The sequence below is a fragment of the Anolis carolinensis genome, chromosome 1 (assembly GCF_035594765.1).
Source record: "Anolis carolinensis isolate JA03-04 chromosome 1, rAnoCar3.1.pri, whole genome shotgun sequence".
Taxonomy (NCBI): Eukaryota; Metazoa; Chordata; class Lepidosauria; order Squamata; family Dactyloidae; genus Anolis; species Anolis carolinensis.
Window position 1 is genome coordinate 304,264,465 of NC_085841.1, and position 12,411 is coordinate 304,276,875.

Sequence of the window (12,411 nt, forward strand, 5' to 3'; positions counted from 1 at the left end):
CAAACACAAGAGATGTGTAACAAATTTTCAAGAAGTAAAAAGATACAAAAGTATTTAACAGAAAAGCCTTACTAGTAACAGGGACCTTAAACTTTCTCTGACTTTCCTAAGCCTCTGAAAGTGTGTGGGGGATTTATTCTATTAGAATACATATCACTACAAGATGGTTTAGTTTTAAAACACTGAATGGTTAAGTTATTTTTATCTTATCAAGTTGACTAGTACCTTCAAGCTACTGATAATACAGCCCAACACACATTTTGGGGCCTCTAATGTTAGACCTATTATCGGTATATCTGACCTGCTGATTCCAAAAATGGCACCAGTTTTCCCTTATAAACTCTAGTTTTTGAGATACAGAGCATATATGCCATATACCAGTCTTCGCAAATGCAATTTTTTGAACCAAATAACCTCAGGAACAGGCTTAAAAACCATTTTTTTTGTTGGGCTGTGTAATTTTTATTATTCCTTCAAAGCAAATACTACCTCTTTGGAACACATTGATTTCTTTTAATTAAAACTTGCTTGTTCACCTATTAGCCTTTTACACTTTTAGTTTCTTTCTTCAATGTGCTCAATAGTATGTTGCTGTTTTAACAATAAATACTGGAGAAAAATGTACTCACAAATTATTTTCTTAGAGACCTATTTGGCTTTAACATTATAAAATCTAAGGTGTGAGCACCCTGTAGACATCCTAATCCTATTACCCCCCCCCCCCCCCCCCCTAATATGGCCAATCATCATCTGGAAGGTAACAAGGTTCCGTTTCCTGCACTGTGTATGAGATGAGAGCAAAGTGCATGGTGCAGACAATATGGAAAGTGATAAAGACTTTTCTAGAATCCAAGGTCCTTCAATGAGATATTACCATATGTGGTAATATCTACCAACATAAATGACTTTAAAGGAACTGAGACCAATCATAAAGAATAAATCAATTATTTGTTAGTTTGTCATGAAAACAAGTATCTTCAGAATAAGAGACAAGATCTCTCTGAAATCACTGGGAAACAAGAGAAGGAGACAGCTATTATTTATATGATATGCTAGTGGGCTTCAGATAGGTACAGGCTATCCAAATAACCAAAATGCTTTGGACCAGAAGTCTTTTGTATTTTGGTTTTAATTTTTTTTCTAAAACTTGTATATACATAATGGCATGTCTTGGAGATGGGATCCAAGCCTAAACACAAAATTAATGTATGCTTCAGACCCTGAAAGCATTTTGTACACAATTTTTTTTAAAAAAAATTTGAGCATGAAACATGGTTTGTGTAGACTGAACCATCAGAAAGTAAAGATGTCACTATCTCAGACACCCATGGGAACACTGATGCTCAACCTGTATTAGATGGGAATTTTGTGCCCTTAATAAAATTAAACCTATTTATAACTTTTCAAATTAAGATACTCTGGTGAAGGAGTCTTTTGTGAAATTGAAGTGCTACCTTTCTCAAACAGTGTCAATATTCTGAATGAATCTCAAAGTTCCAAACATAAGTACAACAGCTATGCAAAAAAAGTTGAAAGCCATATTAGACAGTAAAGCTCCAGTTATCTGACAAGCTTGTCTGAAATTCACATTGATTTCCTTTTTCACTCACACATTCCCACTTTTCTACAAAAGAATATGGGTTAAGTGATATGCTGATGCCTATGCCATTCTTAACTGGAAAAACATACATTATCCACACAAATGAGAAACACTTACATTTTTGACAGTTCTAGAAACAACTGATCAGCCTCTTAAAATAGATGATTAATGCCGTTTTTTTCTACCCTCTGATTGTTGCAGTATATGGTTTTCATTATATCTTGCTTGTCAGCTACCAAATTGATAAGAGGAGTTAAACTGTGTAGTGAGGGGAAAACTGTACCCAATACTCTTTTGCAGTGTGGAAAGGGGTCTGTCAACATGAGATAATGGCTTCTTGATTTAGCAGATACTACCAAGTTGCCATTCAAACACAGGAGTAAACACTTGTCTATGAGGTCTGGGCAGATCTGCACCATACCACTGCAATGCTCCTTTCACACTTCTATGATGCACACTAAGAATGCCCAGATGGTAGTAGCTTATGGGCCACTTCCCAACTCTACAGCAATTTTGCCAGAGCCATAGCAATCCTGCCAAATTTCAAACTTAGCAAATGGGTAGCACAATAGCAGATGAGAATCAAGTGAAGTGCACAGTGATTCCCCACCTGGAGCTAAAAGAAAAGAAAACACATTTCACATATTTTGGCTGGATATGAGCCAGCTGAATTTATCCAGAGAAGAAATCTCTATAAATATATTCTTATATAAAGGATTAACAATGTATGGCATTCTCCGCATAAGACATGAGGGCCAATTGCCAAGATATTTTAAAAGACTCCACAAATTCACAGAAAACAGATCCATCAAGAAAACAGATTCACAATTAGTCATAATAGTTAAACAACTTTTCCATGATCAAGGGAAAAAAGCATCAATGCTAAATGACACAGCCTAAATATACACAAAGAAAGCTGTTGTCTTGCCTTGCTTGAAATTTTCCCAAGAGGAATATGTTCATACTCGTATATTGGTGGGAAAAGAAAGCTGCAGTGGATTGTAGCAGAATTCTTAAAGGTGGAGAAAATAAGTTTCAAGACAGGGGAAATCAGGTACTGAAAACCCACTCATCTGTGAAACATACTGGGAACTCAGAGGAAGTCACTAAGTGGTCTAATCTGATTACAATAATCCAGAACCCTGGCTAAATGGAATAAATAACTGCACTGCTGGTTTATGGTGCCCTTCACTCAACAACTGCTTCTGTAAAACAGTCACCCTTCCAAATAACTACCCATTTAACATGCTCAGCCAAACCTATGGCTTGCTCAAATAATCTCAGGTGGACAAAAAAAAATTCAAAGTCACACATACAAATGCAAAGTATATGAAGCGAGACAGATTTTGGAAGACTGGACTTCCAGTTCACTCTAACAAGATGATGACAAGCATCAATGAGTTGAAACAGGAACATCGGAAAGTACTTTATGCTATGTCAAACCACCACTAGTCCATCTGGCATTGCATTATCAGCCATGACTGCAACAATTATCCAAGATTTCAGGTGTGATTTTCCTATCTTTACTTGGGGACTGAATCAGTGACCTTCTGCATGCAAAGCATGTGCTGTGTAATTGAACAATGTCCCTTTTTCTTAAGTTTAGATAGCTTAGACTAACTGGCTGAGACATTCTGTTTTCTTGGAGGAAAAACAAACTGACTGAGTGGACATTTAGATAACAACCCTAAATCCAATGCTATAGTGACAATATGACATCAGTGTGACACAGAGACATACACACACAGTCCTTGATGAACACCCCCCCCCCCAAAGCTTCAAAGAGTTCCCTTAGCAGATTTAAGTGTGTAGTGCACTAGGGAGCGGAAATCACCACCTACTGATTCCATTGACAGTGAATGCCACCTCCTTGTATTCTGATTGTTGTCACACAAAATTAAAATGGCAATCTTGATAAGTATATATACCCTTGATAGGCTAACTCACATGTCCCAAATCAATATCCAGGCTATTAACACATCCAGATCTCTTAGTTAGGCACACTTTGATGTTAAAGTTATGGTATCTGTATGGTCTGAGTTTCAAAATAAAATAAGGGAGCACCATGTCTGCAAACTTCTTCTTCTCCTTTACTTTAACAGTCTGATTACAAAGCTTTCATGATTACAATTTTTAATTTACCCTCCTCTCAACCTGCCTTTTCCAACTTCTTTTCTGATGAATAAATAAAAGGTGAAGTTGAGTTGGTCAAATAATTTAAGATAAATATATTTCTTTTTAGCACATACACAAGTTGATTCAGATATAGGTTATGGTATATGGCTGAGTAACAGCTCAACATTAAAATGAAGTTTCACAGGTAATAAAATAAGACAAGTTGTCACTCTATGCCAGCTTTAGGAATGTCTGGTGCCAGATGGAAGGACCTAGGCAGTCTCCACAGGACAGAGCCCCCGCCTCCGTGTAATACGTCTGTGTCCTCAGTAGCAACCAAATCATTATAATAACAGTATAGCCACTTCCTGTTTGAAAAGAAAAGGACCCATCTGGGCCTAAAAGAATACAAGGCCTGCCCCAAACAGAAAAAAAATAGCCAACAGTAACTTGCAAAGGCTTTGAAAAAAAAAACCCAAGCCAAACAAATTTTGACCCGTCCCACTAAATTTTGAGCAGGTTCACAAAAATAGCTGTAGGGTTGCATTAGACCCATAGGCTTTATTTTCCTCAACAGTGTTCAAGGGAAAACCCCCTGCTGCTTCCACAGACTTCCAGGAGCAGGAAATCTCGTTTGTGCCTTCTAAAATGGGGATCAAGAAATGACAAAAACAGCCTTAGGGGCCATATTCAGCTTGATTCTTATTGACAACAAGTAAGATGGGTACAGAGTGCTGTATATATAGTGAAATTTATGTTGAACATGTACAGCCCAGTTAACCAGAAGCACTGGTGAAATACAGTGGGTTTTGAGGGGGGGAAAGATAATCAAAAATTCATCCATGTGCCTGTGGAAGTCATAACAGCACCTTCAGGACAGTTCAGTTTAATCAGACACACAATTTTAAATTCTACAGCTACTGCACTAGCTTCAAGAGCATAAGGAAAGCAACAGATTTCATATGCTTCAAAGTTTGCCAAGGACGTTATGCACTTTTGAGTATCACATTTTACACAGGCAAAGATCTCTTCATGAACTCACCAATCAGCTTTCCTTCCTAAACACACAGATTAGATTACCTCTACCTTTCCATCGACAGCTATGCATGGAAGGAGGGGAGAATTGATCAAGTCTCAGGCTGTAGGGGCAAAAGTATACATGGATTCCTCAAAAAGTTATGAAAAACTAAATTCTAATACTGCCTCTGCTGGTTTTTAATTGTGAATGGAAGCATTTCTGAGCAAACTGTACCTCCTGGTGTAATACTTTCTTATATCTGGAAGAAAAAAACAGTATAGAATGGTGATCCCAACAGCACTTTCTGGAGTAAAAAGCAAACTGTTCTCTACAACTAAAATATCCTAACATTTCAGATTTGTGAGACAGTGGTAAAGAACAATTGCCAGGTAAGGCTTTCTCCAAATATGAATCTGGAGCATTTCTCAACAGCTTTGTTCATACACAGTATCAAAAATTGTCTGAGATATGCAAGCATAGAATCCTTATAAGCCATAAATGGGTTCTCCATATTCACAGGCTATAGATCAGTGGTTCTCAACCTGTGGGGCTCCAGATGTTTTGGCCTTCAACTCCCAGAAATCCTAACAGCTGGGAACTGGCTGGGATTTCTGGGTGTTGGAGGCCAAAACACCCGGGGACCCACAGGTTGAGAACCACTGCTATAGATCGACAGACTGAACCAACTGTACATCAAAATTTCAACCCCCCCCCCCAAAAAAACCCAAACATTTTAAAAAATTAAAAATTTCAAAAATAGCAGTGTAGGACATCTCATTTTTCCCATGCCCCAACCATCTGCCTCATGAGATGACCTCAGCAAAAGCTGTTCTGCAATGCTCTCCTGCTGAAGGCAAAGAAGTATCTTAGGCGAGGAACAATGGGAGGAAGAGAGGGAAAATGTTGCCCACATGGAAGGCTAGGGTGCATGCAAGGCAGCTGCGTCCATGGCACTGGTGGTGGAAAGGATTGGGAGTGGTGCTTGAGTTCCCTTTTCATTCTAGGGACCTGAGTATCCAAGATTTGTATTGCTGTAGTGTCCTGGGGCCTATTATTATTGTTATTATTATTTCTAGACCACACTCTCTATCCAGAGGGACTCAGGGTAGTTAATACACATATAAAACGGCAAACATTCAATGCCACAACTACATCACTAGATACAAGAATGTGAAGGGCAAACTGCATACTTTTAATAGCAAGATTGTATCTAACTTTCTTTTGAATTTCATGACAAATGTCAAATGTAATGTTACTTTAATAATGCAGAATTACTTCTGCTTTTGAATATTCTGTTCTCATCTCTGCACAAGTATCAAATCCATTATTTAGAGCAAAATGTACTATGAATTTATTGTAACACGCACACACACACACACACAAAACCATAATAAAAGCCAGAAAACAAATACGAGTTAAAAAGCAACAAAATACAAATGCAATGTTTATTTGAAAAAATAAACCCTGTTTTTTTTTCAAATAAACAATTTGATGGACAATTTGAAAATGCAGCTGCAATTTTAAATGCTACTTAACTAGCTTGACCTCCTTTTCCCACTCCTTTTGCTACTCTTCCACCTGTTCTTTCAAGTACTGCCAAAAACATCAGCCCCTCACTGCATTTCCCACCTTCTGATCATAATTTTTTAGGGGTGGTGGTGGACTGGATGGCCCTTGTGGTCTTTTACAACTCTATGATTCCGTGAAGGATCTTCTTTTGCTGGCTGGTTGAACTTTCCCCAATGACTGACCTCCTCTTTCTCCTACCAAATTTTAAATCCATTTCCCAACGATCAACCTCCTCACCTCACTCCTTCCACTGCCAGATTTTAAGCCCTTTTTCTGCTGAAAAGGGGATTAAATTTTAACAGCAGGAGGAGAGATCTTTGGTGGTAGAAAGATGCAGAATGGAGTAAGAGGCTGGTGCTGCTGGCAGGACATGAAAGACCAGGTGGAGGGGAAGTAAGAGTGAAGGGAAACAGGTGGATTGCTGTGGAAAAGTGATGGAAAGGGACTGCTGGACTAGGGCTCTTGTAGGAAAAAGTCGGTAGCACACATGTTGGGGTGGGGTTTATGATATTCATGGCTTTCCACTTGTGCTGGAGTCCTGGGCCCCTAACACACACAAATTTGGGGGGGGGGGGTGAGAGGACACTGTAAAATGGAGCAACAAACTAAACATTTGCTTCTATTTATGCAGGTTACTGCATAAGGATTTCCAAAACTCACTATAATTCCAATACACCAAGTACTGCTGGTACTAGTCATGCCACTGATTTAGTGGTTGCTAGTAAAACATGCAAGCATTAGTGGAATGTTCTTCGTCTTCTTCTGCTAATATATTGGATATAAAGGCTCAGAAACTCTCAAAGCAAAACAAAATATGGAAAGACATGTAACACACTCATTTTCTTATACATCAGTAGTGTATTTTGAACTTATGCTCAACATACACACATACATATGTTCTTCTTCAGTAAATAAAAGGTATTCACCCACTTATTTATATAAGCACAGAAGCAGACATATTTAGTCATATTATCTCATACCTTAATATAGCCACTAAGAAAATCCTTGTGGGGGGAGGGAGGTGAGAAACACAGACATTTAATAATATTTCCTAGATGCACAACTAATGTAAAGCACAATCCTACATCTATTATTTACATCTGTAAAACACAGGAATAAAAATACTGTTTATGGCTGAATAGAGTATATGGATATTTTTCCAGTCAAACCAATTCAAACAAAAGTTCTGTCTTTATGTAATTTGGAACATAATAAGAAATTATGCACCATATTTTTCTGCTGGAAAATCGTATCTTTTCAATAAGTACATTTGGACACAATGACTAACTAGCTGCTCTAGAATGACTCAACATGCCACCTATGGTTTGATTATTCTAATGTCCCAATCAACATTATAGTCGTTGGAATATGTTTTTGAGGGGGGTGGGCACTACAGCAGAGAGCAAGGATTCTTTCCTTTCTGATTCATAGACAGAAAGTTGTATCAATGAATCGCACTAGATTCTGGACATTATCTCTAAAAACTAATTTTACTTCTGAAATTTGTGTTCAAAGACATTTGCAGTCATAACATGATTTTAGACATGGCTATTACATTAGCATATGTAGGAACTGTATTCCAATCTTATCAGTAACATTGATTATGTAGCATTCTTCATAACTATCTTGGTGAGATAATAACACCAAGGGGTTTTTGTGCAGTTATATGTACAATTTGTATTTACAATTTTCAATTTTAAGCTGAAGCTTCATCAAGACAACTGAAACTTACTCATGATCAGTATATATAGCAGTTTAAGCTATGATACATAGGATTGCACTTCCCTTGAAAATTCAGTTTCACTTAATTCATCCTCTGCTTCCGTTTTGAATGCTCAGTTAACAGCCACGCCAAGGAGTGCCTTAGTCTGGTGTGTCATCTACTTGATGTATTAAAGTAAAGGAAACTTCCCATTCTCTATTAGTCTGAAAGTTTACTTTTCATTTATTACTAGCTTGGGGACCCAGCGATGCCTGGGTCATTTGAGAATGGTATTATTTGTCTTTTAATGTTATGTATTGTGTTTGGAGTGGGTGAACTACAATTCCCAGAATCCTCCCCAAACCCTGCCAGTATGATAAGTTGGCCATTTTGGGCGTGTGTCCCAGGTGTGGTGCAGGACTGTCTGGATGGGGGTGAACTACTGCAACTTCCAGATTCCCGGGGCAATTGCCCCAAAATATCTATCAGTATCCACAGGAGGCAATATTGAGTCTGTGTGCCAAGTTTGGTCTAGATTCATCATTGGCTGGGTTCAGTGGTCTTTGGATGGAGGTGAACTACAACTCCCAAAATCAAGGGCCCTTCCCAGAAATACCTGCAGTATGTTCAGTAGGTCATGAGGCTTCTGTGTGTGAAGTGTGGTCCTAGTGCATTGTCGGTGGGGGTCAGTGTTTATCTGGCTGCAGATGAACTGTAACTCCCTTTTTCCCAAACTTGTCCAATATGTTGTATTGGTTATGGGGCTTTGTGTGCCAAGTGTGATGCTCATTCATTGCAGGTGAACTATAAATCCCAGTACCTACTACTCCTCAACTTCCAGTCCAGTTCCCCTCCAAACCCATCAGTAGTGAAATCTGGGCATATTGGGTCTGCATGGCAAGTTTGGCCGAGAGCCATCATTATTTGGGTTCATAGCGTTCTGGGTGTAGGTGAACTACAACTCCTGTATATTCCCCAGTAGGAGTGACAGTGCTCTGACTTGATGCAGGGTGAACTACAACTCCCACCATGTGGAGTCAATCCCTAAACTCCTCCAGTAAGTTTAGTTGCAGCTCAGTTCAGCTGTGTTTGTTATGCAGAGATTCCACAGCAATGGAGAACTCTGGGATGCCTGCCTGTGGTGGAAGAAAAAGCAAAATCTAGAATGAAATGGTCCCCAAACGAAAGCATTCCTTGGGGGGTGGGCTGTAGTGTTTGGGAAGGACATTGGCAGGGGCTGGGCTGCATGTTCATGGTGCTCGCTGTAACTGCAATGTCAGTGGAAAAGAGTGACTTGCTAGATTCTTAACCCTGGGAAGTAGAGCCTGTTTGTGGAGGCCGGAGGCTGTCTGTGTGAGCAGACATCTGTGCCACATACACACATATGGGTTTTTGCTTTTATTATGGATTTAGATTTAGATAGATGGAGTAGGCAGAAATGTGCTTAAATGCACAGTTCTGGCTGAGAATTTATCATAATTAGGTTTGTTTCTCTTACTGCTTTCCCTCTCAGCTAGCCTCTTCCCCTTTTCTCTAGCTTTCCCATTTTTCTCCAACATGCCATTATCTCTACATCATAGTCAAAGTTAAGTTGAGGTGAAAGGAACATTCTACTTTCACCCCAACCCCTTTGTTTCTTAAAAGAAGATTCTCCAGCCCCTTCTATATCCACAGTATCATCCTACAAGATAGACAGACCATTCTATGGGTATTAGTTTTTTTCTGCCCAGCAAGCAACAGAATAAGCAACATATAGTATAAGGCACAGAGGCAAAGTGATAAGAAAAAAGCAAAAAAATAAAAAAAGAAGTTAGCTCTCCTCATTAGTTTTGGTGATATTGGATAGGACTGAAATATCAGCCCTGTATGTGGGACAGAAGGCTAGGAAAACTAACTTCAATACTCAATTTTTCTTTCATGTTCTGAGCAGAATAAAAAGACAAAAAATATCAGTGAACTTATATAATTGGCATATGAATGGAAATACAGGGAAACACAGATACTTTTAGAACTGGGTTGCTGTGAGTTTTCCAGGCTGTATGGCCATGTTCCGGAAGCTTCAATGCCTGGCTGCTTCTTGTCTGAGGGAATCTTTTGTTGGGGGGGGGGGGTGTTAACTGGCTCTGATTGTTTCTTGTCTGGAATTCCCCTGTCTTCTGGGTGTTGCTCTTTATTTACTGTCCTGATTTTAGAGTTTTTTTAATATTGGTAGCCAGATTTTGTTCATTTTCATGGTTTCCTCCTTTAAGATGAAATTGTCCACATGCTTGTGGATTTTAATGGCTTCTCTGTGTAGTCTGACATGGTAGTTGTTAGAGTGGTCCAGCATTTCTGTGTTCTCAAATAATATGCTATGTCCAGAGTTCTTTCTCCAACCCTGAACGTTCCACAGATATATATATCCCACTTGCCTAGTTTCCAACAGACCTCACAACCTCTAAGGATATCTGCCATAGAATGTTTCTGGATCATGGCCATACATCCTGGAAAACTCACAGCAACCAAGTGATTCCGGCCATGAAAACCTTTGACAACACTTTTAGAAGTATCTGAGAAAGAAATGCTCAACACATCTGAACGCCCCAAGTATATTGCAGACAATATAAAATCATTCCTACACAAAGAGATTTTTCCAGCACGTTCTATCCACCCCTGAAGCAGTAAAGGGCAGGAGGAAGCAAACATGAAATATTTTCTCACAAAGAGTATCCTATCCTAAAGAATGAACAAATTCTGTATTAGTGTGGCTAAACTACATCATTACTGAGCAATCTAACAAATACTCATATGTAATCTTTATTTTTTAAAAATAAATTCCCCCTACTTCGACTTTGTGCGCCAACCCGTATCCCATTTCACTGTTTCACTGATTGAGCTCTGGCACCACAAGATGCAGAGCCCACGTTAAGAAATGGGGCTACAAAGTGGAGTCCATGACATGAGAGTATGGAGAAGAGCAAACCACAGATCGCTTACTACAATGCAGTCTGAGCACTGCCACATGCACAATGGAGGACCTTCTTATAGCAACACCAGAGGCACTCCAAGTGGCCAGCTGCTCGTCAAAGGACATTTAGTATAACTTTGTGTTTTTAAATACATTGCAACTGTACCCTCGGTTTGCATCTAACACGATAAATAAAAAAAAAATCTGTCTCGCCTCTTATTTCACTGTGTTTCCTAACAAGCCGCTTCAAACATGACTTGTGGGGGCCAAGTTACCAGACGAGAGCGAGGGAAGGGGAGGGGAGAGACTTCTATTATAAATCAAGGAAGGCGTCTCTTCCAAGAGTCAGAAGCTCGCCATTTAAAAGCTATCACGTGCCCATCCTTCTAGGGACTGGGACTTCCCCCCTCCTTCCCTCTATGAAGGTCTATGAAAGGGCCCGGGATACACGCCACACGGGCTCCTCGCTGGTCAGGATCCCTTTACACCAGGCGTGAGCAAACCTGGGCCTCCAGGTGTTTTGGACTCTAACTTACACCATTTCTAACAGCCTCGGGCCCCTTCCTTTCCCCCGTCGGCCGTTTAAGCGGCTGAGGGGGAAAAGGAAGGGGCCTGAGGCTGTTAGAAATGGTGGGAGTTGGGAGTCCAAAACACCTGGAGGGCACAGGTTTGCCAATGCTTGCTTTACAAGGAGGCCTGGTGGTCCGGAGTCAATTTACTCGGGTAGGGCTGCGCGGGAAGGCTATTGCGGGACAATCGCAGGCAGCCTCTGTAACGGGGAGGCTCCGCGCCGGGCCAAAAAGCGGCCTCTAGGAGACCAGCCCAGCCCCGCCCCTTCGCCCTGGGATGGCGGCGGCTCCTCAGTCGGTCCTGTGATTCCCCCCTCACCCCGCCCGCCTCGCAGCTATTTCTGGAGAAACAGGCGAAGGGAAGCTTTACTCGCAGCTAACACTGCTAACTTGCTGGGACAGTGTGGCAAGACTTCCCCCATTTTCTCCTAATGGGCCCGCCCGTTTCCAAAGCCTTCGCGTTTGGACTGGACGGAACTAAAAGGACACGCGGGGGGGGGGGGGCGGGGGAAGAGAAAGGGTGATTATTATCCTGACTCCCTTTTCCTACCAAACTCCCCAGAAACATACACACATACGAACACACATACACCGGCAAGGGGAAAGGGAGGCCCAGTCCAAAAAAGAAGCATATTCCTCACAGGAGGGGTAAGGGAAGCCGCCCGGGAGGAGGCCGCCGGAGGGCGCAGACTCACCGTCCCCTCCCTGCCCTTCCTGGGCTCCTCCGCCCTCGCCTGCCTCAGGGGATCCGCCCGCGCCCCGCTCGGCTCCCTCCGCCTCAGGACGGTGTCGCAAGATGGCGGCACTTCCGGGAGAGACCATTCCAAGGATGAGGGGGAGGGCGTGTAAACAGGAAGGAGGGGAAAAAAGGAGAGTCCGTTATGGGTGCGC

At 41.0% G+C, this 12,411-nt stretch overlaps 1 protein-coding gene across 7 annotated transcripts in view; it reads right to left on the minus strand.

The window, feature by feature from the left end:
- The window catches only part of celf1 (CUGBP Elav-like family member 1), a 44,534-nt gene that overhangs the window by 31,940 nt on the left and 183 nt on the right, over nt 1-12,411 (minus strand). For 6 of the 7 annotated variants that reach the window (XM_062967993.1, XM_062967992.1, XM_062967991.1 and 3 more), the window contains exon 1: nt 12,216-12,325. The exons of the other annotated variant lie outside the window; for it this stretch is intronic. The gene's annotated coding sequence lies outside the window, so the exon portion shown is untranslated. Of the gene's footprint in view, nt 1-12,215; nt 12,326-12,411 lie in introns of those variants that run through there. 7 annotated transcript variants of the gene reach the window in all.